This window comes from Ranitomeya variabilis, chromosome 5 (genome assembly GCF_051348905.1).
Source record: "Ranitomeya variabilis isolate aRanVar5 chromosome 5, aRanVar5.hap1, whole genome shotgun sequence".
NCBI classification, from domain to species: Eukaryota; Metazoa; Chordata; class Amphibia; order Anura; family Dendrobatidae; genus Ranitomeya; species Ranitomeya variabilis.
Genome location: NC_135236.1, coordinates 411,193,334 through 411,215,329, shown reverse-complemented (window position 1 = coordinate 411,215,329; position 21,996 = coordinate 411,193,334). Strand labels below are relative to the sequence as shown.

The 21,996-nt window shown below is 44.1% G+C and overlaps 1 long non-coding RNA gene across 1 annotated transcript in view; it reads left to right on the top strand.

Moving 5' to 3' along the window:
* Positions 1-7,680: 7,680 nt before the first annotated feature.
* Positions 7,681-21,996, top strand: part of LOC143773696 (uncharacterized) — a 60,578-nt gene continuing 46,262 nt past the window's right edge. The window contains exon 1 of the long non-coding RNA XR_013215313.1: positions 7,681-7,820. This is a non-coding gene — a long non-coding RNA (uncharacterized LOC143773696). The remainder of the gene's footprint in view (positions 7,821-21,996) is intronic.

Below are 21,996 nucleotides of genomic sequence, written 5' to 3'. Positions count from 1 at the left end.
TCTTCCAGATAGTGAATTACGGAATCACAGCCCGATACCTCTCAAATCACCCACTCTAGAAAGGAACTAAAAGCCTCAAACAGGGCGCACGATAAAGAACAACCCATAGGCTGTTCACCTATCAAACACCTATCCACAAATCCCCCCTTTCCAAAAGCAACCCAAAAGTTTGACACTGTTTGGATTAACTGGCAACAACCGAAACGCTGCCTCAATATCCGTCTTAGCCAAGAGGGCCCCTTTGCCCAACTTACGAACCCAAAAAACGACTTAATCGAAGGACACGTAAACAACAGAGAATAGCTCAGGGGCAATACCATCATTAACTGAAAACCCCCGAGGATAAGACAGATGGTGAATCAAGCTAAATTTTCCGGCTTCTTTCTTAGGAACTACCCCCCAGGGGGAAACAACTAAATCTTCAAAGGGCAGCACCGCAAAGGGGCCAGCCATGCGACCCAATGCCACCTCCTTACCCAATTTTTCGGAGACCACCCCCATGCAACACTGCCGACTGCAAATTTTTAAACACATGGGAAACAGCACAGCACAGGAGGGGCCGGAATAACGAATCCTTCCTTAAAACCCCAAAACAACAAATCCACCTTTTCTCTATCGGGATATCTACTTAGAAAAGGGGCCATCCTTTCCAGCTTCACCGGAGTCTCCCCCATGGGAATTACTGGCCCCCAATATTGACTTGGCTTTTTTGAAGCATTTTGCAGCCCCATGAGAGGAGCCACTGCAATGGGAGCACAAATGCTTAAATTTGCAGTTGCCCCCCCGAACTTGCACTGTCCATCATTGAACTGCCAGCATAAGCCCAATTTGTGCCAACCGGATTGTCCCGATTGACCTGCTGACCCAGACGCACTGGACTGATTAGCTTGGCCAGAACCTCCGGCCCCCCCTTGAAAGGAATGGCTGAACTTATACTGCACCATCACCCGTAACCATAGCCCGATATCCGTTTGATCCCATCTAAGAGCCGGACGAATGGCTTTTGCTATGTGGCCGTGCCTGCGAAGATGCCCCAGCAGCACAAAAGCCCCCATCAGCAGCACACCCGAGGGAAGAAGTTGCCCCTCTGCCAGGATCCCTTGATGCAGGAGAACACCCTGCAGCAGAAGAATGAGCCGGCCCGACTTCATCTAGCCCCAAGCCGCTCGCCCCTGGACCAACCTCAAATCCTCCAGTGCTAGTCGACGGTGTAGAGGCAGGCCGCGTGACAGGAACATCGCCGCCGCAGCCTCCAGACTCATCAGGTCTCAAACGCTGCCCGGTGCGTGCTGGCTCCACCCCCAAATTGCTGCGAGGCGAAGGCCTTGCAGCCATCGCCGGACCCCGCCTGGCAGTTGGATTTCTCCCAGGGTGGGGCCTTCTGGCCATAGAACATACCGGCAACTGTCCTGAAGTGTCCCTGGAGGGGCTCCTGTGCCTGTGGGGGGCCCTAGGAGCCGAAACAGGGGATAAACACTCAGGGGGCCTGGCCCTCCAGGACCGCCTTACCGGAGTTGAACATAAAGCCTCTGACCCCGCACTCCCGCCGATGATCCCAGCCACTTGCACCTCCAGCCAGCCTTGATGCTGCTGCAGCTCTCAAGCTCTCCAGAATTCTATCCACTGTGGACATGGTAAGCACAGTTCTTGTGCCTAGAGAGCAGGAACTGAATAGCCCCACCCCGAACCCGACCCTAAATACTTTCAAACAAAGCCAACCCCTTCATTAACCCTCACCCCACCCTCCAACCCATTGTCATGCTGACCTCCGCCTACGCTGTGGGGGAGGGGGACGGCTCTGCTCCGGCCATTCCTTTATCTACTTTTAAGACTTATGTGAAAATCTGATGTAGTTTTAGCACATTTATGCAGAAATATGGAACATTTTGAAGGGTTCACATAGTTTTAAGTACCATTGTATATGTTCAGTTTCACACAGGGTTTGTTTCTTTCTAAAGGGATCACACAAAAAAACTATTGTGTAATGCTTCATCATTTGCCGTATTACAGGGTGCCTCCATAGAGACTGGAAGAATGGTAAAATAGCTTACAAACATTTGCATATCAATCCCAAAAATAATTTTGTAGTAGTCCTGCATGGAAATTCTGGAACAAAACTAAATATAATGCTATCAATATACAGATATTATATGAATCATTTCATCTTCTCCCTCCCATGTATGTATATGTATGATGAGGTATTGATAAATCATTGGCATAAATATTTCTAGAGAACAAAAATCCCATTGCTATGGAACCAAGTATTACTTTGACAAGTTCACCAGATAACATTTAGCACAAAAGGTTATGACCTTTTGAAATTGTGATTTAGAAAAGTTAACCATGTCAGGTGAAGATTGGAACTGGAACAAAACATTCAGACATTTTGCTTTGTTTTGAGTCATCCCACAAGTCTCGTATTGCCCCTCAAAAACTCAATGAAATCGGCTATGAAATTGTCGTCCTTCCACCATATTTTCCTGATTTGGCCTCATCTGATCATTATGTCTTTCGAAACTCAAAAAATTATTGAAAGGATGAAAATTTACGACAAACAAGATTGGTAATCAATGCTGTGGCATCGTGGTTTGCAGAACAGAAAAAAAATCTTAAGTATTAGAATGACTTTTTGATTGATGCATTAAATAAATAGTTGAAACATGATTATATTGAATAAATTAGTATTAATTTGAAAACATGTTTTTTTCTCCAGTCTAGGCCAACTATATATCAATGCTCCCTTGTTTATACTTTATATGCTTAGTAGTCTGCATTTTAAACTAATCATTCTTTTTTTTTCACTTTTTTTTATTAGTTTTTGTTTAGTTTTTATCTGAAAAAAACAGGAAAGCTTATTGAAATTCTTAGCGCAACTTTTTTCAAAAATAGCACCAATTGAAAGCAAACGAGACAAAAAATCTTAATTTATGCCACATTCATTTTACATTGGCGCTGTTTTCGTAAATTTGTTGAAAAATTTGCAAGCTTGAAAAAGAAAGACGAGGAAAAAAATTATATACCGTATTTAAATTGGGGCCAAAGTTTAATTTTTTTTTTTTTTTTTAAGAAAGAACACATGTAGAAATCTGTTCTCACTAAAAGAGAGATTTCACAGCTTTATAAATTTGTACTCTGTGGCTGCCGCTGCTAGTGTCGGTTGCAGAGACGTTACTGCTAGTGGCAGTTGCAGAGACGTTCTGCCGCTGCTACTAATCAACAGTTACAATTGCTAACTTTTTTTTTCCCGTTTGTAACATAAGTAAATATGAACATACTTGAGGAAAAAAAGAATAATTCTTGTCCCAGTGACTGATAATACTACCTGTGTAATTCCTTTTTTTCAATAAAATCTCTATTTTAATGGGTTCTTTTCACAGTGCCGAATTTATTGAAAACATAGTTGAACATTAAGGCTATGTGCACACGTTGCAGAATTGCCGCGGAAATTTCCACGGCAATTCTGCAACTCCCTGCCGCGGGTATAAGGGCTGTCCCACACGTCCAGATAATTCCGGTACCGGAAACAATCGGTACCGGAATTATCCGTGTCCGTGTGCCCCTGCGTTTCTGGTGAACATCAGTGTGGCACACGTGTGCCGCCCGTGTGCCCACTGGGTACCACACGCACCGTGCTGGGTACCACACGTACTACCAGCATCTGGTGCTGAATCCGCGATTCATATGTTCCCTGCAGCAGCGTTTGCTGCAGAGAAAATATGAATAATATTGTTTAAAATAAAGATCTATGTGTCCGCCGCCCCCCCACCCCCTGTGCGCCCCCCGCTGTTCTGAAAATACTCACCCGCTTCCCTCGTTGGCTGTCGATGCTTCCTGGTCTGGCCCCATCTTCTCCTGTATGTGGTCACGTGGGGCCGCTCATTTACAGTCATGAATAGGCGGCTCCACCCCTATGGGAGGTGGAGCCACATATTCATGACTCCAATCGTCGGCCCCACGTGACCGCATACAGTAGAAGGGGCGGCCAGCACAGAACACTGCGAGGGAGGCGGGTGAGAATTTTCAGAACAGCGGGGGGGCGCACAGGGGGTGGGAGGGCGGCGGACACATAGATCTTTATTTTAAACACTATTATTCATATTTTCTCTGCAGCAAACGCTGCTGCAGGGAACATATGAATCGCGGATTCAGCACCAGTGAGGGGGACAGCGCTTACTGTAATGCTGTCTCCTGCACGCCACACGGACTGCAAACGGAGAAGGTCCGTGTGTGGTCCGTGTTTTACACGGACCCATTGACTTTAATGGGTCCGTGTAATACGTGCGCTCCCACGAACACTGACATGTCTCCGTGTTTGGCACACGGAGACACGGTCCGCAAAAAATCAATGACATCTGCACAGATGCATTGATTTTTATGGGTCTACGTGTGTCAGTGTCTCCGGTACGTGAGGAAACTGTCACCTCACGTACCGGAGCCACTGACGTGTGAAACCGGCCTAATGCATGCAGAATTGGCATGCGTATTCCCGCTAAACACTAGTGTTTTGCAAGCATAATTAGCTTGCAGAAAGCTAGCGTTTTCCAAGTGATCTGTAGCAACACTTGGGAAAAATGATTGACAGGTTAGTCACACTTGTCAAACATAGTGTTTGACAAGTGTGACCAACTTTTTGCCTATGCAGCATCGATAGTAAAAATATATAATGTTAAAAATAATAAAAAGTAAAAAATCGTGATATTCTCACCTTCCGGCGGCCCCTGCAGCCTTCCCGCTCCTCACGATACTTCCGGCAGCTCCCGTTCTCAGTGATGCCTTGCGACAATGACCCCAGATGACGTAGCATCACGCGAGACCACTGCGTCATCACAGGTCATTGTTGCAGGGCATTACTGGGAACGGGAGCATCGCGAGGAGCGGGAAGGCTGCGGGGGCCTCCAGAAGGTGAGAATATCACAATTTTTTATTTTAATTCTTTTTTTTACAGGTCTATGGTTCCTAGGGCCTGGAGGAGAGTCTCCTCTACTCCACCCTGGGTACCAACTGCACATGATCGGCTTACTTTGTGCATGGTGGGCATAGCCCCATGTGGGAAGTAAGCGGATCAATGCATTCCTATGTGTGCAGAATCGCCACGATTCCGCACAAAGAATGAGCATGCTGTGTATTTTTCCATGATGCGATTCCGCCGTGGAAAAATATGCAGCGTTAGCACAGCATTGCGGAATCCCATTGAATTCAATGGGCTGTGTTGTGTATGCGTTTTCGCCGCAAAAAAATGCGGCCAAAACACATACAATCTGCAACGTGTGCACATAGCCTAAAAGTTACTGAACCTTTTCTATGTTGTTTCTTGGTACTGTGCAAACTACTGACACAATCTGAACTCCACAGACCACACAAAGTTCATTTAGTAAATATTTTAAATATTCATCTAAGTCACAGAGGACAACATGCAGACTATCCTTATAGACACTTGATGAATCTTTGTACATTCTTGTCGTTTTTGCACCCTTCCCTCGGAGGGATGTATGTACTTTGGCAAGCTTAGATCATTATCCTCAGTTACAGTCTCCTGAATTCCCCAGCACAGCGGATGTTTTCACTGGTGTACAAGAATTTCACTGCTAATGTTTCATCTCTGGTTTTATCCGAAACCTGCTGATTTTTCACATTTTACTTACAGAAAGAATATATGTGGATCCAATCTGAAGGTCAGGCTCTTTCCTGAACATAGAAGCAGCTGCAAACAAATCTTCGCGTAACGTAATAAACACATTCGCTATTGCTGTTCTAGCATTATTAGTAATTGCTCCTTAATTTTTATGTCCATGATGCTTTGTAGGGGGTAAGATATGCTTTGTAATTTGCATACAGAGAACCAATAAAAATTCTTTCTCACTTTGGTTTATACTGAGACCTGCTCCTTGCCTGCTGGGACTGAAGCATTTTGCACATTCTCTACAAGAATGTTTTGCTGATAAATGCTTTCCTGCCTTTTAAAACAGAAAATGTACGAAAGGTGAAACAAACAATGCAGAACAATACATTCTTGCTGACTACTTTAGCCTTTAGGTATGCTTGCTATTTTAGGCTATGCAAAAATCCTGTTAAGGACAAAAAGGTTGAATATATTAACTTAAAGTGTGAAAGCGCTGAGCCTTTGTTTGCTTGAACAAATGTATAGAAATCACATGAAAGCAAAAAACATGGAAAATAAATTAACACCAGGCTAGGATTTCAAAGAGTTATTCCCATTTCACTATGTGAACATTGAAGGGGCTTTACTTACTCTCCCGCTGCTGTAGTTTATTTACAAAATCTTAGGAGTCTTGGAAGTTGGACCCCCATAAATCACAAGGCAATGGCGTTTCCTAGCAATGAGAATTATCCTTAAGTTTCCTCCTAAAGGTATTCCTATATTGGATTGTATAAAATATAAAATGGACTCACTTCAAATGTCTGACAGGTGTCAGTCCTAGAGAAAGGGACGTTTTGCAATCTCAAGAATGGGGCAGTACATGTCTGGAGAATAAGATACTGAATAAAACGGGAGAAAAAAATATGTCAATACATTCAAATTGAATAGTAAAGGCAGTCTTCTATATAAGGGGTACAATGTCATATGAGATATGTATTCCTGGTTTGGATAATGTAAAAGAAAAGGACATACCTATAATAAAAACATAAGAAAAAACATAAGAAACCATTCAAACATCCATAGCTGACATCACAATGAGAGATAAAAATAATAATAATCTTTATTATATTCAAGTGTAGATAAAATCTTGGATCGTTCGAAGCAAATGTTGGCAAGGAGACTCTCAAAATTGCATAACAATAATAAAATGCATATGTTATAGAAAAATAATAAGACTCTTGTATGCAGGTATATCAGGGCAGTAATGATGTCCAGGGTGATCTAGAGTGGGGCTGGGCAATTAATTTTCCCAAGAGGTCACATGAGAGGCCATGTCTGTTGTGGAAGGCCGAACCAATAAGCTGAAATTAGTTTTGCTCAATATTAATATTAACATATTAATTATAATAATTTTATATTAATATTAATTGTATCACTTAACATTCAGCAGAGTTAAGTATGCTGACATCCACCCATATACTGTATGAGCCACGACACATAGCTCCCTGTGAAGGAAGAATATAATGGTAAGGCTCCTGCTCTTATTGCAGGAACTCAGCCACAGGGGGATTCTCCTGGGAGCATGTAGAGGTGTCAAATCATGGCAGCTTCACAGAGCTAGCAGATGGTTGTAACAAGAAGGAATATTTCCTACTGTCTGTATACAGAGAGGAAGGGAGGAGGAAAGACACAGGGTATTTGAAATACCACAACTGGGCTCATCCTGGAAATATGAGCCTATCAGGGCTATGAAAAGCTGGGTGACACAAAGAGAAGGTGTTCACGTGTGGGAGCTGCCTAAGGGCTGATGCGATCCATGAGTCACTTCTCTTTCCCTCAGGACAACAGACGATAACTGTAGACGAAAAGGTTTAGATATTTCTGTATTTCTTACTTTTTATTTTATAACTCTTTTGCAAATTTGTGTGTCGTCTTATTTTTACCCTTTTTATATATTTATTGTAAGCAATGTATATTTTTATATTAAAGCTTAAAATCTTTAATAAGTTTGACCTTGTATGATCTAAAAGAATCCAATAGCCTTTCAGAAAGTAAGCGACGTCTTGATTGTCTGACAGTAACATATTTTGGGGACTCATCACCCCATATGTTTGATTAGTTGTGGCAGCGAGTTAAGAAACCTGGGTGTGCTGAATGCATCAGGGTGTGATTTATGCACAAGAAGGAGATTTGATCCAGCTCACAGGACGCCATCTTGCAGGTAAAACATGAAGTAGCTTTGTTCCAATTAATTAAAGCAATGATACATCACAAGGATAGTAGTGGAATTATGTCCATTGTGAAGGAAGGTCGGGGGAACACAGGAGAGAAATGTATAGAACCAGACGCATTTCGAGTGTGGCACACGCTCTTATACATGGTATGGAAAAGGTTGCGATTTATGCTCACTTTATAGCCTTAACACCTTTACAGCCTATGACGTGTAGGTACATCATAGGTCGCCACACTCTGTTTGATATGGGCTCCGGCGATGAGCTAGCAAATTTTCATCAGCTGACATGTGCCCCAAACAGCCACAGGTGGAATCGCCATCCACCCGCAGCTGTTAACATGTTAAATGCCGCTGTCAAACTCTGACAGCTGCATTTAACATGGTTGCTCCGGAAGCACGTGATTAGCTTGCTCCGCCCATCGGGGCCCGTGTCACATGACCGAGGGTCGCTGATGGATTGGCATCACAACAAGAGGTTTTTAGAAGACCCCTGTGGTTGTAATTGCTGGATTGCTATGAGCACCGTCCCGTGGCCAGTGCTCATGGCAGATGAGCATTTTAGCTACACATAGCAGGGCCCGATGGTGGTTATGGCAATCTGATGTCATCATGATGACTTCCGAATCTGCCAGAGATGGTGGCTGCATAAACCATGCCAGGAGCATGGTGTAAAAGGCTTCTGTCAGTGTAAGGCCGGAGACACACTGGTGCGAGATACGGCCGAGTCTCGCTGGTTAAAAGCAAGCTGTGGCACCGGCATTCCGGAGCGGAGCGTGCAGCTGCATAGCAATACATGGAGCCGCACGCTCCGCTCCGGAGTGCCGGTGCCACAGCTTGCTTTTAACCACCGAGACTCGGCCGTATCTCGCACCAGTGTGTCTCCGGCCTAATACTGACAGGTATAGTGCATCGCAGTGCTGGTACATTGCAATGTATTATATCAGTGATCAGAGTAATTAAAGTTAAAGTTCCATACAGGGACTTAGAAAAAAGTAAAAAAAAGTACAAAAAGAATTGTAAAAATATTATTATTATTTTTTTAGTCACAAAATAATAAAAAAATGAAATAAAATATTATACCCATAAATTCATATTTGTATGTAAAAAAATATAAACAAATAAAGTACTAGTTAATGCCTTCAATGAACACCATAAAAAAATAAACAAAGTGGCAAAAAACTATGCTTTACCATCATACAGCCAAAAAAGTGAGATAAAATACGATCAAAACGTTGAATGTAAGTAAAAATGGTATTGAAAACGTCATATTGTCCTGCAAAAAACTACCTGCCATACAGCTCCATCAGCGGAGAATTAAAAAAGTTATAGCTCTCAGAATAAAGCGATGCAAAAACAATTCTTTTTTCAATAAAATAGTTTTTATTGTGTAAATGCGGCAAAACATAAAAAAATTATATAAATGTGGTATCGCTGTAATTGTACAGACCTGAGCAATAAAGTTGTATAATCACTTTTACTATATAAAAACAATTCCTGAATTGCTGAATTTTGTTCATTCTGCCTTCCAAAAGTTTGAATAGAAAGGGATCAAAAAACTGTCATGTGCCTAAAAATGGTAACAATAAAATAAAAACAGCTCATCCTGCAAAAAAAACAAGCCTTCACATGAATCTGTCAGCAGAAATATGGCAAAATTGTAGCTATCAAAATATGGCAAAGCATAAAACAAAATCGCACTGACCCGAAAAATAGAGTTGTCTAATCACTTATACTGCACAAGGAATGGCGTAAAAAATAAATAGAACAAATTCTTGACTTATTGATTTATTCATTCTGCCTCCTAAAAATCACAGTAAGGCTCGGTGCACATTTATCCTTTGCTCTACGCTGGGGTTTCTATGTAAATCTCTGAAATACTTGATTCAGACAAAGATTCGCTATAATAAGACAGATGGTGACACTGGAAGCTGTCAGGCCTGTGATCCATTGGTGTCCATCTTTTTAAGCATGCATAAAAGTGCAGTCGGATACCAGTTTTGTGCAATTCTGAAAAGAAAAACACCGCTGAGCATAGGTCAGACAGAGTACATAGCTCCATTGCTTCATTATCCTGATTGGACCCATAGAGGGTTTCATCAGAATCACATCATTCGGAGATTTCGTATATAGAAAAACCGATGCAATTGCTCAGTCTAAAGCGCAGAATAAGGGTATGTACACACGTTGCGAATTTGGCTGTGGATCCGCAGTGGATTTCGGCCTGCGGATCCGCAGCAGTTTTCCATGCGGTGTACAGTACCATGTAAACATATGGAAAACCAAATCCACAGTGCACATGCTGTGGAAAATTCAGCACAGAAAAGCAGCAGTTTATTTTCCGCAGCATGTCAATTATTTGTGCGGATTCCGCAGCATTTTACACCTATTCCTTTATAGGAATCCGCAGGTGTAAAAACGCACTCGAAATCCACACAAAATCCGCAGAAAACCCGCAGGGAATCCGCAGGTAAAACGCAGGCCATTATACCTGAAAATTCTGCACAATCCACGCAGAAAAATCTTCAATGGAATCTGCAACGTGTGCACATACCCTAAGTGTGATCCCAGGGGCGGACACTGGCGACTTGGGGCACCTGTGCAAGAAATGTGTCTGTGCCCCCTCCTTTTATGGTGACAAAGCTACATATCTATATATATATACTAACCTTGTAATGTCTTCACATCATGTTCCATCCAGATGTGTCAGGATCCCAGAATTCCAAGCGGCGGAAGTTCACCGACCTCCATATTGGGACACCCAAGTGATGGGTGTCTCAATATGGAAACTGCTGGTGGTACCAGACCCTTGCGTGGTACCACCAGTGGAACACCGTCGCACCACACACACACACAAACTGTTTACGCCGTACGCACCACACACACACAAACACACACTGTATGTGCCGTACGCACCACACACACTGTATATGCCATACACACCACACACGCAATGTATACACCGTACACAGCCTCTTATGTGGCACCACCAGTGGAACACGCTGCCACTGGTATCAGCCGATTGATTCACTGACCGCCGCCATCTTTGTACAGGAGAAGCGCATTTGCAGTTTTAATGTGACCGCCGCTATCTGTCTGCACAAAGATGGCGGTGGTCTGATTTACTGCACCTGTGTGAATTCCGCGCAGGCGCAGTAAATCATTCGACTGATCCCGGTGGCAGATGCGCAACGTATCTACAGGCAGAGGAAGCCGGTCACTTTAAAGAGGTTTTCCCACGAACAAAAGTTCATTTTAAAACTTGTCTGTGTCTGACCGGGTACGGAGCATACCACAGCTCCTGGGCAGGGGAGGAAGCAAAAGACAATACTGACATTACAGCAGGGGATCACAGAGGATTTCTTTTGTCAGGTAAAATATTTCACTGACTGTTTTTAAACAATATTTTACCTCACAAAATGTATCCTCTGCAATCTCCTGCTGTAATGTCAGTATTGTCTTTGAGGGGAGAACACAGCCCCGAAGGAGACAGCAGACAACTGGGATAGCACATGGGGTAAACAGGTCAAAGAAGAAAGCACAGACTGGAGAAGTCAGCACATGGGGAAAGAGAGAGGGGATAGGTGGGTGAGCACATGGGGGAGAGATTCTCAGCGCTGCAAAGCCTGCCCCCATCGTGACATTACCGCCCTCCCAATGCGATAGCATCGGGCCTCCATCAAGTATATAAAAATACAGCCACAAACACACATACACATATATACAGGTGCTTCTCACAAAATTAGAATATCATCAAAAAGTTTATTTATTTCAGTTCTTCAATACAAAAAGTGAAACTCATATATTGTATAGAGTCATTACAAAAAGAGTGATCTATTTCAAGTGTTTATTTCTGTTAATGTTGATGATTATGACTTATAGCTAATGAAAACCCAAAGAATACTTTATAACACCAGCTTGAAAAATGATTTTCGAATCTGAAATATTGGCCTACTGAAATGTATGTTCAGTAAATGCACTCAATACTTGGTCGGGGCTCCTTTTGCATCAATTAGTGCATCACTGCGGTGTGGCATGGATGCGATCAGCCTGTGGCACCGCTGAGGTGTTATGGAAGCCCAGGTTGCTTTGATAGCATCCTTCAGCTCATCTACATTGTTGGGTCTGGTGACTCTCATCTTCCTCTTGACAATGCCCAATAGATAGATGATATTCTAATTTTGTGGGAAGCACCTGAATATGACAGTCTCCTTTATTACGTATATTGCTGTCTCTTATTACACAGTGCCCTCTCTTGTTATTTACAGCACCATCCCTTACCTATCGAATTATATAGAGCTGTGTCTTTATTACATTCCATCCTGTCTTGTTAGATACAGTATATAATGCAGTAATGGCTGATGGAGCATGGGAAAGCTTCTTTTCTAATGGAGGAGCTGATGGACTGGTTGTCTAGTCACCGACTGCCTCATTATGAGATGGAGGAGGACACTGTCAAGAGCGTAGCACCCTCCTCCACCACCCAATTAATTTTACATTCATATCTATCATCCTCCTTCCCCTGTTTGTAAGTCCATTATAAGTCCCCCTTCCTCCCACCCCAATCCCCACATCCCTCATTGTCATCATCCCCTCGCATCCAATCATTGTCCTCTCCCCCACCTCCATCATTGTTCTCCCCACCACCCCATCATTGCCCTCTCACCCACCTCCATCATTGTGCTACCCTACCACCTCCATCATTGTTCTCCCCCACCACCCCATCATTGCCCTCTCCCCCACCTCCATCATTACCCTCTCCAACACCTCCATCATTGTTCTCCCCACCACCATCATTGCCCTCTCCACCAGCTCCATCATTGCCCTCTCCACCTCCTTCATCATTACCCTCTCCACCACTTTCATCATTGCCCTCTCCACCACCTCCATACTCATACACACCACTGCTCACCACTCCGCATGTTCCCCCAAAGCATCATCGCCGCCGGTAGCTTCCTCTCTGACACAGGCATGCACTGAATGTGCTGACATGATCCAGCTGTGCGGCTGTGTCAAACCAGAAGTGCAGGCAGGAAGCAAAGGGCGGATCAGCTGCCGTTTTCTCCAGTAGGCAGCGGAGTTGTAGGGATCGCTCCCTGACCACCGCACATGAGGGCAATCTGGCCAGGGGCCCCTCGGGGCCAGAGAAACTGGCCAGATTGCCCTCATTGTTAGCCCCCTTCCACCTCCGAGCCCCGATGCAGCTGAAGGGATGAAGGGGTTAAAGTAATATTTTAAACCATTAAACAGTTTTGTATGCATGTCTAGATTTAACAATCTTAAATATATGTTCTTTTATAAAATTGGTTTCAATAAAAGAAATCAGTATTTGATTTAAATGTTTTATAATTATGAAAAAATGTACGTCTTGATAACAGGAACTGTATTACTGTGCAATGAATCATTGAATGCTGGTGTTGAGGATTTCCCAAAAAGAGCAAACACAGTTCAAGGCTGAGACCTTATTAGCATTTTCATGAGAAGCCAGTTGTGAAACTCTTGCCAAAGACATGCTGTTGTGCATTTTGTTCTGTGGATGTGCTTAGAACACAAATGTGTCTATGTTAAGGCTTTCTAAACAAACAACATATTTATTTTGGGCTAGGAAACAGTGGATATTTACATACTTGTAACTTAGAAAAGACAATCAAATTCTTCACTCATTAAACTTATACTTGCAAAATACATTTGGTTTAACAGCTATAAACAGTGTTGCTTTAGGACAAAACACATGATCCTTATTTCAGATTATTTTAGATTCTCATGAACGCCCCAAATGTTTTCCATGCAAACAGCCATCAAAGAGGATGGGTTAGTTTACAATCCAGAACACCTTTGTTAGTGCTCGTTCACATGACCATAATTTTGGTACGAGTGCTGTCCGTGAAAAATAACGCACTGCAATCAAACCAATGATATTTCATGGGGAAGTGCAGATGGCTGATTTTTTTTACACCCGACTAATCTGTATGTGTAAAAATTTGCATCATGTGCTAGTTTCCTCTGTAAATCAATCATTCAAATCTATCAGTGTGTAAAAAATAATCCTATGCCATACAGAGACACAGTATAGCATCCAGTTTTTAAGGATACATTGCAATTCTGTAACATAGAAAACTTTAAATGATGTCATAAATGGAGATGAGTGAATATGTTTGGGTCCCTCCTTATTTGGCAAGCTATAGTGCTTACCGCATAGCTGCATCGGGGACCCGGCTACCTGGAGCGCTCCCGATAATCAGCTGTTCGGCGCCGCAGCTGCATGTGTCGCAGCTGTGTGATAGTCACAACACATGCATGTCAGGCTCTCCATGCAGCTGCGGCACAGGACAGCTGATTATCGGGAGCACTTCAGGTATCCGGGTTCCTGATGCAGCTTCGTTGGTAAGCGCTTAGGGTTGCCGAATATGAAGGGAGCCGATGATGTTCGCTCATCTCTACTCATAAATGATTAATAGCTGCTGCTTTAAAAGTGGATTTCACATGAATGACAAGTAAGAAAAAAATTATCACAGTTTTCTGCATGAATTGCTGAACTTTTTTTATACACTCATATGAACCTACCTTTAAGGGTAACTTTTAACCAACCGAGTCTCTAGGAAATGCTAGGTTTGCTCTTCACCCACTTCCTTGCCAGTTTTGCAATCCCTATTAAATATACACTGCCCTCAAATGAATCATAATCAGGGGACAGTGATAGGAGTATTGATTGACCCTAGCGCTGCCCAACAGCTTCTAGCGCCACCCTCAAATGGATTGTCATCAGGTGATGCTGCTAGTGTCACTCCCTGTTTTCATCTCTGCCCCCTGACTTCATCTTCTTTCACAGTTAGAAGGAGCGGGGGATAGAAGCAGAGTGTCGGCACTGCACTCACATCTCCCACAGATTATATCTCTATGACCATGGATCCAGGACACCTGCAAAGGGCACCAATTAGTGATGAGCGCAAGTGCTCCTTACTCAAGTTTGCCTAGGGTGCTTGGGTATGCACCGAGTATTGCGGGTGCTTGAGTGATATGTCCAAGTCCCCACTGTAGCATGTTTCACGGTTGTTAGACAGCCACAAAAGATGCTGGGATGACCTGAAAATCACAGCACCATAGGCAAGCATGAGTAACAAGCACTTGCACTCATCACTAGTGGCAATGCAAGAAACTGTAATAAGTAACTGCAGTGCTGCCCCCTGGTGATATCCTGTTCCAGAAGGACCGATAGACGTTGCAAGGAAGTGATTTCAGCCCCTGCCTCCTGTGATGTTTTGTTGGAGACTCCTCTCAAACAAAACATCACAGAAAGTACAGTAAAAAACAACACATTTATAGAGAAGTGTAGGGAATTTTATAATAAATCTAATGACGAATGTGATTAGGGTGTAAAGATAGAGCGATAGAAGGGACATTTTAAGTGCCAGACCACCCATTGAATAAAAGAAAGCTGGGGAACCATTGCATGCCAATTCATTTAATCTTGTAGGAGGTCTCTTGTCAAAAGGTTTACTAGGAACAACTGCTTTGTTATTCCATCAAAGTTCAGAGGCAGAGAAACAATGTAGACCTTGCTCACATGTTAGCGTGGATTATTATCCGCACGTGTCTGATTGTTTTTTCTCTAAGTTTTCCATTTTATTTGATGCATTTTGGTGCAGCATTTTTTAATGTTTTTGTTCAGACTCCCCATGGAAAGCTATTGAGAATATATGCACCAAAAATCCCGCACAGTTCAACGGTGTCTTTGGAAACAGAGTGGGCAGGAGTTTTCATAAAATTACATCCACTTTGCTTGGACAGTTAACAACAGCAGATTTTCTGCACAAAAAAAACACAGAGTAAAAAATGCCTCATTTATACTATGTAGGAACACGGCTGGCCTTAAGAAAAATTTGGCTCTTTTAAAGGGGCTTTCTACTACTTTGACATCGATGATTTATGCATGGAATATTCACCAATATTAGATCATTGGAGGGCCGACACCAAGCACCCACCCACCAATCAGCTATCTGCTCCTCTCTATACACAGTTTATATACGGCCTCTGCTGGTCCTGCAAATAGCTAATCAGGGATGGGGACAAGTTGTCTCCTCTCATCAATCTGATATTGTTCATAATTTTCAAGTTAGTACTGCTCAGTGTAATATTACACAATAAATCTAATCCATTTGTCAAAAAAATTACTGTTATTGTTATTGTGGTTTGGTTGCTGACTGGCTACATGGCTCACGGTAAACCCCTGATGAATATTGATCATAGCACACCGGTGGGGAAAGCAGCACCATTAATAAGGGTTGTCCAGTCATGACTGCAATTGAAAATGACTGATAAGGCCTCTTTCACACTTCCGTCGGTACGGGTCCGTCGCAATGCGGACGTTGTGAAAGTTTTGCACGACGTGGGCAGCGGATGCAGTTTTTCGACGCATCCGCTGCCCATTGTGCAGTCCGGGGAGGAGGGGGCGGAGTTTCGGCTGCGCATGCGCGGTCGAAAATGGCGGACGCGACAGACAAAAAAAGTTACATTGAACTTTTTTTGTGACGACCGTCCGCCAAACATGACGGATCCGTCGCACGACGGACGCGACGTGTGGCCATCTGTTGCGATCTGTCGCTAACACAAGTCTATGGGCAAAAAACGCATCCTACGAGCACATTTGCAGGATCCCTTTTTTGCCCAAAACAACGGATTGCGACGGATTCCAAAAGACAGAAGTGTGAAAGAGGCCTAAACTGCCAGGCAGTGTAAAGAGGGTTCAGGCAGAGTTCTCCCAGCGAAATCTTTATGATTGGGGTTGTTTACTTTTCTAGTATTTTCCATTTGGTCCAAGCCGACATGAAGACTTCTTCCAGCTATGTCTCATCTAGAGTTTATAAAAAGACACATTTGACTCTTCACATTTCTAGCACCATCTCCATCTATTTCCAACCTACAAAAACTCTAATAATTTAGAAATTGCGTCATAACTCTGATTACCTCCTCCTCCCAAAAATGCTATATAGACAGTGTGCCAGATAGGGAGTGCCTCTAAAATAATAGGGTTCCATAGATTGTATTAACGCCAGAAACAGGGTCTAACAGGCGTTCTGTCATTATTAAAATGACAGGACTAATGCACTGATAAACATTTGTATTGCAGTGCATAAGCGCAGTGATCAGAGAACAAAAAAGTTAAAGATAACCCCTTCATAACATTTGAAGTACCTATACTTCCTGGTCGGATAGGAGTTTCCTAGTGATGAGATACAGTATAGGTATGTCATGGAGTACATGCACGGCACAGGAGTTATGCCTGCGCAATCGCCGCTGGGAGCTTGCGTTATGTGATAGTCAAGTCCCAGCTGTCACACCAGGATCGGTGCCCGGTTTAACCCCTAAACGCTGCGATTGATATCAAACGCAACATTTAGGAGGCTGGGAGAGGGAGGGGTCTTCCTCTCCCGTCCGAACTGCGCCTCCGTAACGTCATCACGAGGATCCGATCATCGTCATTATAACCTCCGGGTCTTCAAGCTATGGTAATCATGTTAGACCATGCTGAGAGCATGGTCTAAGATGCTTCTGTCAGTGTAAACACTGACAGGTATAAAACATTGCAATGCTGGTGCACTGCAATTCATTGTATCAGAGATCAAAGTGATAAAAGTTAACCCCTTCCCGACCTTTGACGCCACGTAGGCGTCATGAAAACCCGTGCCAATCCGACCCATGACGCCTATGTGGCGTCATGGAAAGATCGCATCCCTGCAGATCAGGTGAAAGGGTTAACTCCATTTTCACCCGATCTGCAGAGACAGGGGGAGTGGTACTTCAGCCCAGGGGGGGTGGCTTCACCCCCCCGTGGCTACGATCGCTCTGATTGGCTGTTGAAAGTGAAACAGCCAATCAGAGCGATTTGTAATATTTCACCTATGAAAATGGTGAAATATTACAATCCAGCCATGGCCGATGCTGCAATAGCATCTGCCATGGCTGGAGACCCCGATCTGCCCCCCCCCACCCCACCGATCGCCCCCCCAGTCGTCCTTTCTGCCCCGATCTCCTGTCCGCTCCCCTCCTCCCTCCTGTCCGCTCCCCCGGTCCTCTTGTCCGCTCCCCCGGTCCTCCGATCCCCCCCCCGTGTTCCGATCCCACCCCCCCATACTTACCTAGCTTTGATGTCCCTCCCGGTGTCCGGCCGTCTTCTCCATGGGCGCCGCCATCTTGGAAAATGGCGGGCGCATGCGCAGTGCGCCCGCCGAATCTGCCAGCCGGCAGATTCATTACAAGTACATTTTGATCGCTGTGGTAGGTTCTATCGCAGCGATCACAATAAAAAAAGAATAAATAAACCATCCCCCTTTATCACCCCCATAGGTAGGGACAATAATAAAATAAAGAAAATATTTTTTTTTCTTTTTCCACTAGGGTTAGGGTTAGAACTAGGGGTAGGGTTAGGGGTAGGGTTAGGGTTACGGGTAGGGTTAGGGTTAGGGTTATGGCATGTGCACACAGAGCGGATCGGCCGCGGATCGGCAGCGGATCGGCCGCGGATCCGCAGCGGATCGGCCGCGGATCGGCAGCGGATCGGCCGCGGATCCGCAGCGGATCCGCAGCGGATCGGCAGCGGATCCGCAGAGGATTGGCCGCGGATCCGCAGCGGATTGGCCGCGGATCCGCAGCGGATTGGCCGCTGCGAATTCGAAGCAGTTTTCCATCAGGTTTACAGTACCATGTACACCTAAGGAAAACCAAATCCGCTGTGCCCATGGTACGGAAAATTCCGTGCAGAAACGCTGCATTGTATTTTCCGCAGCATGTCAATTCTTTGTGCGGATTCTGCAGCGTTTTACACCTGTTCCTCAATAGGAATCCGCAGGTGAAATCCGCACAAAAAAACACTGGAAATCTGCTGTAAATCCGCAGGTAAAACGCAGTGCCTTTTACCTGCAGATTTTTCAAAAATCGTGCGGAAAAATCTCACACGAATCCGCAACGTGGGCACATAGCCTTAGGGTTAGGGTTGGAATTAGAGTTAGGGTTGGAATTAGGGCTAGGGTTTGAAATAGGGTTAAGATTAGGCTTGTGGTTAGGGTTACGGATAGGGTTAGGGGTGTGTTGGGGTTACAGTTGTGGTTAGGGTTGGGATTAGGGTTACGGTTGGGATTAGGGTTAGGATTAGGGTTAGGGTTGGAATTAGGGTTACGGGTGTGTTGCGGTTAGGGTTGTGGTTAGGGGTGTGTTGGGGTTAGGGTTGTGATTAGGGTTATGGCTACAGTTGGGATTAGGATTAGGGGTGTGTTGGGGTTAGTGTTGAAGTTAGAATTGAGGGGTTTCCACTGTTTAGGCACATCAGGGGTCTCCAAACGCAACATGGCGCCACCATTGATTCCAGCCAATCTTGCGTTCAAAAAGTCAAATGGTGCTCCCGCCCTTCCAAGCCCCGACGTGCGCCCAAACAGTGGTTTACCCCCACATTTGGGGTACCAGCGTACTCAGGACAAACTGGGCAACAACTGTTGGGGTCCAATTTCTCCTGTTACCCTTGCAAAAATAAAAAATTACTTGCTAAAACATAATTTTTGAGGAAAGAACAATTATTTTTTATTTTCACGGCTCTGCGTTATAAACTTCTGTGAAGCACTTGGGGGTTGAAAGTGCTCACCACACATCTAGATAAGTTCCTTCGGGGGTCTAGTTTCCAAAATGGGGTCACTTGTGGGGTGTTTCTACTGTTTAGGCACATCAGGGGCTCTGCAAATGCAATGTGATGCCCGCAGACCATTCCATCAAAGTCTGCATTTCAAATGTCACTACTTCCCTTCCGAGCCCTGACGTGTGCCCAAACAGTGGTTTACCCCCACATATGGGGTATCAGCGTACTCACAACAAACTGGGCAACAAATATTGGGGTCCAAATTCTCCTGTTACCCTTGTGAAAATAAAAAATTGCTTGCTAAAACATCTTTTTTGAGGAAAGAAAAATGATTTTTTATTTTCACGGCTCTGCGTTGTAAACTTCTGTGAAGCACTTGGGGGTTGAACGTGCTCACCACACATCTAGATAAGTTCCTTGGGGGGTCTAGTTTCCAAAATGGGGTCACTTGTGGGGGGTTTCTACTGTTTAGGCATATCAGGGGCTCTGCAAACGTAACATGATGCCCGCAGACCATTCCATCAAAGTCTGCATTCCAAAACGTCACTACTTCCCTTCCGAGCCCCGGCATGTGCCAAAACAGTGGTTTACCCCCACATATGGGGTATCAGCGTACTCAGGAGAAACTGGACAACAACTTTTGGGGTCCAATTTCTCCTGTTACTCTTGGAAAAATAAAAAAATTCTGGGCTAAAAAAATATTTTTGAGGAAAGGAAACACATTTTTTATTTTCACGGCTCTGCGTTATAAACTTCTGTGAAGCACTTGGGGGTTCAAAGTGCTCACTACACATCTAGATAAGTTCCCTTGGGGGTCTAGTTTCCAAAATGGAGTCAATTGTGGGGAGTTCCTACTGTTTAGGCACATCAGGGGCTCTGCAAACGCAACCTGACGCCCGCTGAGCATTCCATCAAAGTCTGCATTTCAAAACGTTACTACTTCCCTTCCGAACCCCGACGTGTGCCAAAACAGTGGTTTACCCCCACATATGGGGTATCAGCGTACTCAGGAGAAACTGGACAACAACTTTTGGGGTCCAATTTCTCCTGTTAACCTTGGGAAAATAAAAAATTGTGGGCTAAAAAATCATTTTTGAGAAAATAAAAATTATTTTTTATTTTCATGGCTCTGCGTTATAAACTTCTGTGAAGCACTTGGGGTTTCAAAGTGCTCACCACACATCTAGATTAGTTCCTTGGGAGGTCTAGTTTCCAAAATGGGGTCACTTGTGCGGGAGCTCCAATTTTTAGGCACACAGGGGCTCTCCAAACGCGACATGGTGTCCGCTAATGATTGGAGCTAATTTTCCATTCAAAAAGCCAAATGTCATGCCTTCCCTTCCGAGCCCTGCCGTGCGCCCAAACAGTGGTTTACCCCCACATATGGGGTATCATCGTACTCAGGACAAACTGGACAACAACATTTGGGGTCCAATTTCTCCTATTACCCTTGGGAAAATAAAAAATTCTGGGCTAAAAATCATTTTTGAGGAAAGAAAAATTATTTTTTTATTTTCACGGCTCTGCGTTATAAACTTCTGTGAAGCACCTGGGGGTTATAAGTGCTCACTATGCATCTAGATAAGTTCCTTGGGGGGTCTAGTTTCCAAAATGGGGTCACTTGTAGGGGAGCTCCAATGTTTAGGCACACAGGGGCTCTCCAAACGCGACATGGTGTCCGCTAACGATTGGAGCTAATTTTCCATTCAAAAAGTCAAATGGCACGCCTCCCCTTCCGAGCCTTGCCGTGCACCCAAACAGTGGTTTACCCCCACATATGAGGTATCGGCATACTCAGGAGAAATTGCCCAACAAATTTTAGGATCCATTTTATCCTGTTGCCCATGTGAAAATGAAAGAATTGAGGCTAAAAGAAATTTTGTGTGAAAAAAAAGTACTTTTTCATTTTTGCGGATCAATTTGTGAAGCACCTGGGGGTTTAAAGTGCTCACTATGCCTCTAGATGAGTTCCATGGGGGGTCTAGTTTCCAAAATGGGGTCACTTGTGGAGGAGCTCCAATGTTTAGGCACACAGGGGCTTTCCAAACGCGACATGGTGTCCACTAACGATGGAGATAATTTTTCATTCAAAAAGTCAAATGGCGCTCCTTCCCTTCCGAGCCTTACCATGTGCCCAAACAGTGGTTTACCCCCATATGTGAGGTATTGGTGTACTCAGGAGAAATTGCCCAACAAAATTTAGGATCCATTTTATCCTGTTGCCCATGTGAAAATGAAAAAATTGAGGCTAAAATAATTTTTTTGTGAAAAAAAAGTACTTTTTCATTTTTACGGATCAATTTGTGAAGCACCTGGTGGTTTAAAGTGCTCACTATGCTTCTAGATAAGTTCCTTGGGGGGTCTAGTTTCCAAAATGTGGTCACTTGTGGGGGAGCTCCAATGTTTAGGCACACGGGGGCTCTCCAAACGCGACATGGTGTCCGCTAAAGATTGGAGCCAATTTTTCATTCAAAAAGTCAAATGGCGCTCCTTCCCTTCCGAGCCATGCCGTGCGCCCAAACAGTGGTTTACCCCCACATATGA